The following is a 7,330-nucleotide window of genomic DNA, read 5'->3' as shown; positions in this document are numbered from 1 at the left end:
ATAGGAATCACTCTAATCAGAATATAGAGCACTTTGAGTATGACATCAAGGGACGCCTATGAGTGTCGACAGCTTTCGTTCGACAGTTGGAACGAATGTCACTCAATTATGATGAATAAGATGTTCGCGTTTATGAAATGTTTCTTCCCCTCTTATAAATCCATTTAAGGGAGATCTAATTCTGTTGGAAAGAAATGAAAGATGAGTTGGGTCATTAATATTTGGTGACTCATGTGGCGGATGTGCGTACATCATTCTCATTCTGCGCTGAGTCACCACATACTCACTTATTGCTTTAGGCTCTGTTGTTATAGTGATCCTGTGTTCATATAGTCTGAGTTTTCAGTTTCTTAATGAAATATCTTTATACACTGGAAAGATATAACATTTATTTAACACATCATTGTCTTTTCTTCTGAAGAACTGTAACTGGGACTTTTGTTTCATTCATGGGATGGTTTGAAAATTCACTAATTACTTCCTGCACTAATGTTGTCATTTGATTGTATACCGTAAAGCTACAAATGTCTAGTTTGGTCCAAAACGTCCTTCGATACAGGTTACACAAAATGGTGTGTATGCTGAAACACCTTGCCACACGCGCGTCTCCATGTGTAAAACATAAGCCAGAAGACATTTATTTACACAATACAACATGCTGGTTTTCTGTGCAACAAAATGTGTATCCAGGAAAAACACTAAACTGAGCTTAAAAATCACAAAATGAATTTTATAAATAATATCGCACTTAATATAAATGTCGCCAACTAAGTTTAACATTTTTTTAATTAATAATGTTTTGCACTGATGGGCTCACACATCCATTCAAAGGCCTTTTGCAGCAAATATATAACTCCCCTGCCAAAGTATTTCCTCACTTTTTATTTTTAAAACTGTTGTGAGCGCAATATAATTTCAAATGTATTGTCACAGAGTTGAAAGGTTTAAATCCACAACAATGTACTGACTTTTTGTGTTAAGTGATAGTCTGAATCCACGCGAAACAACAGCATTCATTTTCCTAGTACTGTATGAGTGGTATAATACAGAGAATACATGACGATTTGTGGAAAACAACAATTATTACAGCATAATAAATTAAACAGGCCTGCAAGTGGGAGGTATGATGACTCTTTGTTCGGAACAGCTGTCTCGGTACCTGATACCCCTAACTACTCCTAAACCCTTCTTCTAGAGCAGAAAAATGCATGCAAAAATTATTGGAATTAGTGAACAATCCAGGATATAAATAACCCATCTTAAGCTTATTCCATGTCTGCAAACATTGATTGGCACCTTAGATATATTGTAGAATGAAGCTGTTTGCTTATATTTGTGAATTATTTATCTCGTTTGACAATTCGTCAAAAAGTGAACACCTAAAAACTTAATAGGTGTGATTATTTTGTTTAGTACTAGGCCGTTGATAGAAGAATACACGGGGAAACTGTAACGATTTACTGTTTTAAATTTCATTACTGAATTTTCGACAGCTGAGAAAAAGTTTTTTATGGGTGAAACCCAGGTTAAAATCTTACTGCAAATACTGTGAAACTTAAATATTGTTTAGAACGGTTTAAGAGATTTTATGATTAATAATAAGATATCATCCGCAGAAAAGAGAAGTTGCTTAGTGGCTATTATTTTAAGGAGCAGAGAGGAACAAGAAATCTTATTGATAAACTTGAACCATTAATTCGTATTCGAATGCATTGAATGCGACTTTTCAAATAAAACCTAAACCCGTCAAAGGATGATCGCTGAAAACCGTTATTCTCTAGTCTACTAAGAATTATATCGTGGGTCCACGGCATCAAATGGTCTGCTAGGGTTCGTAGGATAAGCCCAGAGTAATGTCCACCGGAGTCAAGTGCAGACATGAATGTTTAGAACATACAAATTTATAGCTGATGATGTGAAGTTAGACCTAACCCAAATTGGTACGGTGAAAATATATTTCGTCTGTCCACCTAGTTTTGGACACGGCTGGAGTAATGAAAATCGGTCTTGGTAAGACTGATCCCTTTATTTTGGGAGGCCTTTGAGTAATAAGGAAAATAGAGGTTTAGTATAATTTTTAGGTTTTGTTTTAAATTTACGGACGATAAATTCATTCAAAACATGGAGAAAACGTACCAATTATAATCTTTAACCATTACTTTTTCTCAAAGAAAGTAAAATAGAATTTTAACGATATCATGGTGAATAAAATGTATAATAAATAATCCAACAAGTAAAAATAAGCATTCTATATTTAATGAATATTGGGAACAAAATGTGGAAAGCTAGAAATTGACGTTAGATCCATAGGCCTACATCTGTAGATTCATCTGCTCAAGCTCCACACACTTCCCCCGCCAGCCACACTCTGTCAATGAATTATCCGTTTGGTATATATAACAATGGTTGCCTTCACACAAGGCTGATGGCTTTCAGTAGCAATGAATTCGGCTTGCCAGAATGTAGCTTACCTAATCAAGTAATTTCTAAGTTCATTTTCCAGATGACGATAGTAACTTCCTTCAGATCGAGAGGGCTGTATTAAAAGTGCAGTATATGAGCGTCCCTAAGCAACTGCTTCTAACGACTCACTACGAGACTTCCTGAGTTTATCCATTCAGGCTTGCTAGAAATGATGTTTTTTCTTTACCTAACAGGAATAGGGCAGGATGAAATAGTAAAAAAAATATAACTATGAAATTTATAAAACGTATCATTCAACTGACCGAAGCACAGACGCCCAAGTTCGCGTTTTGAAGGAACTGTTTTAAAGACTTAATTTTTGTTTCTTGCTATGATTGAAATTTCTGGTTAAAAGAATACGGTTGAGGATGGAGCCCATGCTCTGAGAGACATTGCATGTACAATACACGCGTGACAAAGAGAATGTTTTGGGTCGTTAATAGGAACATATTGATATTTAACAGACAAAACAATAGTACACAATACTTTATTTATCACTTTCACTTTCACTCATACCCATGTACCAATGTAGGTATGCTACGCAAAATTGCCACTTCCTCTCAATAGTATTATTCTTGTTAGACAGCGTTTAATTCACCACCCATATGATGTGCACCAAGGTAGCATTCTGGGAAGTTCCAATTGCAGTTAAAAGTCTAAAGATAGTGTTCAGAATAATTTTCAATAACGTGTTGATTTAGAAATCGAAATATTTCCTTATGCAGTTTTGTAGCAATAACGATAAACCTCGCCAACCGGAATTATAACAAATGGTTATAAAGTCCTCCTTGAAAAAAGGACTTAAAACCAAGGCCAGGACTATAATATAGGCCTGAGTGCTTGACCCCAAAACTGGTCGCTACGTTACATTATCCCTCCGTCCCGACGTCCTCACGTATATATCACAGTTGGTTTATTTATTAATATAAGCCCACCAACCATATATAATTAGAGTTGTCTGGGGGGGGGGGGGGTGGGGGGGGGGGGGGGTGGGGGGGGGGGGGGGTGGGGGGGGGGGGGGGTGGGGGGGGGGGGGGGTGGGGGGGGGGGGGGGTGGGGGTCTCATCTCGAGGTGAGAGTCCACCGGAAAATGATCTACAGAACCAATTCTAATATCTTCCTACTCTCAGTTAGGCTACCATTATTGCCTTAACAAAGACCATTCGAAGGGTTTGAGTAGTTGTTTTGGAGGAGTATTATGAAGTCTAGTAGCCCCTTATTACAGTTAATGCATTTACACAAGTTTCTCCAGCTTCCCTTTTATTTTCCACACATTTCTCTCTTATATTCGTTAGGCCATTTTGATATAGGCACCAATTAGCCTGTCCTTCTTGTCCATTATAAGTTTTGTCTTTTTGTTTTAATGAACTTCTAGCTTATGTCCACCATGGTAATTGTTTCTTAAACCTATTACTATCTAAGGAAGCATTTTTCTCATAGGCTTTATATTGATATTTTCTAACATTTGGGTTGACTTTTCCAGATCCATCTCATTTTATACAGTTAGTAGATTTAGAAACCCCGTGTCACATTTGTCTCTTCACCTACCTCTAGGTTAACCTATAAAACAATGTTTCCAATTATGAGGCCTCCTGTGAGACATGCCACCCTAGTTTTTTACCATTCAGGCCTACAGTTAAGTTCAAGGTCATGGGTTAAGATAACCGTAGAAGTTCCTCACCTCATACATTGATATTGAAGTTGCCCCAATAAGTATGGTGCGCATTTGCTGTTGCAGCCAAGGATTAGATTCACTCCTCTTCTTTTCCACAGTACTACAACAGTCTTTCTAATGTCTATATTGTTCGACACTTTGTTGATATATTAAGAAAATATATATTGAGGCAAACAATTACTTCTTTTTTCTTTCCCCTTTCTAATGTCACTGCTAACCAAGTCTCTCATTATTTTGTAACAGGAAGACCACTAATTCGTTTTGAGAAGCAAAATACATGCTCTTGGGTTTAACAATTGATCATATATTAGGTTACCAAGCTGAGTCATTTGGGCTCTTATTATTCCTTTATTAATGCAATGTTCATGGAGTAAGGCATATACAGGCCTGATTTGATAAATTCCCAAGATTTTAGTTGCGTCTTTTGCATGGTGAAGGTGTTCTATTATTTTAACGCTCCACCCCCGCACAGGTAGTCCATTCTTTTCACTCTTGGTATGCTTTAGAACTGTGCTCACTTTTCTTCCCCTTAGCTGAAACCAAAGGTCCTTCAGTGTGGTGCCTCTCTTCAAGAAGAGAGAGCAGGTAGGTTTTTCTTTGTCCTCAGCAACTGTCACTTTTGGAGCAGATCTTCCAGTCTTGGTTTATGTCAGGAAAATTTGATTCCACAGCAGCTTCCTCCACTTGTTGGTCCCAAAGTGCTGGTTTGTTCTTTTGTAGATGTCTCAGGCATTTTCTCCTCCTCCTTTCCTTTTGGGGTCTTCCAACAACCTTTTTTCCTTTCAAACCTAAGTAGATTTTTCCAAACTTGTAGCTGATCTAGGGTCCTCTTTTTCAAGTTTTTTTGGTCTATAGTCTATTGTCTATAGCCAAGGTAAGCAACACAGACTTACCCTCATAACTCCTGTGCAGGACATACTACTACCTCACCATGAAGTTTTTATTTTCTACCTTAAACAATTTAAGAATATTCTCATTGGAGTCGTTTTGTGCTGTTTGGAAAATGGGCAATCGCAATTCTTGCATGAGGAATTTTTCCCTCTAACACAATCCTCAAACTTGCCCCTCCCAAAGCTTAAGAGTATCCTTGTCTCCTGTTGGTTCCATGGAAACATGGAAAGTTTGGCCCCTCTTCTACAATCCCTTCCAGGATAGCATTTTGGATTAGTTACATTTTTTCAGGTGTAAGAAGGGTTTCTGTAAAACTGGAAGTCAACCACCCTTAATTCACAGCGTAAAACAAAAAGAAACTGAGTGAGTGTTAAATGATAGGAAACAAGCCAGTCAGTTCAACTAAGCCTGATCAGCAATAATGAGAAGATAAGAAGAGATCAGAGAGTCTTCAGGTGTGTGCACAGAAATTCGCTTGATGATGCACTGAAATTGTCACATGTCTTGAAGTGTGAAGACTCTGCCAATTTGCTCTCAATAAACATTACGTATGTAGTGTAAATTTGGGTGTTGATTTTACTTCATGTCACCATTCAGATGTGTAAACATTTGACGAATGAAAATCTTTCTCTTGCAATACTACTCAACATTATTTACTAAATCCTTTTATTCTTGAGTACTATATGCGGCAAAGGGATGGCTGTGCATCCTCAGCATGTAGTGTAAATACGTGATGCTGTGTGTTTAAGTCATGTTTACTACTCTATATTGTTTTTATTTTTCAAAATAGCAGCCAGTTATTAATGAAATCGAGAATGAATATTTCAGACATGCCCTATCATTGTGATATACATTGGCTAAGCAGAGAACAAATTTTGCAAAGATTTTGGTCAATGTCAAGCTAGATTTATTCATGATTAAGAGGCCAATTCGATAAAAGAGCTTTCAGATGATCAATGGCTTTTGATGTGATCATGGCCACTGCATTTGCAGTAGACTAGATCTTACCTCTTTATTTTTTAAACTGGAAATTTTAACGTAAAAATTTGATTGTAAACTGTTTTTCCATTATGTGAAAGTTTTAGAAATTAAGTTGCTCTCTTTGAAAATCATTTGATACGAGAGTAATTTGAAATGAAAAATTTTGCTAGTCAAACTGGCCTTTTTTGTCACATTACACCATTGTGAATCTAAGAAAGGAATTTCCAAATTGTTTGCTGTTCATCAGTGATGTCATCAGCAACTGAACTAGATAAAACCTTTTAGGATTTTCTTTAAAATCCTAAAAGCTATCTTAAAAAGTTGAAGTTTAAAATTGCACCTTCAGAACTTTTAACTTGAACTGATGAAACTCCACTGCAAATCTCTTTCTTTTATTTAGCAGAAAGTTTCAAAATGTATTTCATAGTTTAGGTTATTTATTAGATTAATTGATAATTTATTAATAGTTTAAATCAGCAAATTCAATCATTTTTTTGATGTCATCAACATAGGATATGAAATAAAAAGAAAGTTTGAGTAAATCACGTTAATTTTTTTCGGTACTCATGAAATGGGAGTATGCAAAGAGCAAGATATCTATGAGAATGATACGTACAAGGAATCAACCATCAGCTATAAACGATATGAAAAATGGTCTTGCTCAATACCTTGGATGAGGCTAGATTCTTTTTAGTTTTATAAACAACAATAACCACTGAGTGAAAACACCCCTCCAAGATATGAAATAGCTTTAATTGACAGAGAACTTTGTGCAGGAGTTTTAGTTGAAACTGGCCTGGAAATATCTAATCCACTTATAGCAGAATCACAGAAATTTTTCCAGTGATGGCTACTGAGGACCTCATACCCAGCAGATCAATTATGCTTTTTTAATAAATACTAAAGGAAGCTTTAAAAAACAAACATGGCCTCACCAAAGAGTTGAAAACAAGACGCTTAATAAGAGAAAGTCTTCATAAGAAATCATTTAAAGAAACTGAACATATGCATAAGGCGGATCTTTGAGGCTTCTTTTCTCATCCCTTTGAATAACCAAAATGTAATAAACCTAAAATGTTACAAACGTAAGAATAATACAATGATGACTTGGGCTCAATTGTTTGAATGAATTTTTTAATATACAGTTTTGAGTTAAAAAGTATGGGTACATTGCTAATTAATGATTTTTTGATGAGAGGGATGGAACTCGGGTCACCTTTCTAGGAAAATAGAAGTTAACGTTTTAGTCATTGTTTACAACTTTTCCCCATTTCCCTTTCCCGACAAAATTGGATTTGGGGAGGGGGGCTCAAAATTTTT

This window comes from Homalodisca vitripennis, chromosome 5 (assembly GCF_021130785.1).
Source record: "Homalodisca vitripennis isolate AUS2020 chromosome 5, UT_GWSS_2.1, whole genome shotgun sequence".
Classification (NCBI taxonomy): Eukaryota; Metazoa; Arthropoda; class Insecta; order Hemiptera; family Cicadellidae; genus Homalodisca; species Homalodisca vitripennis.
Note: the sequence above shows the minus strand (reverse complement) of the source record.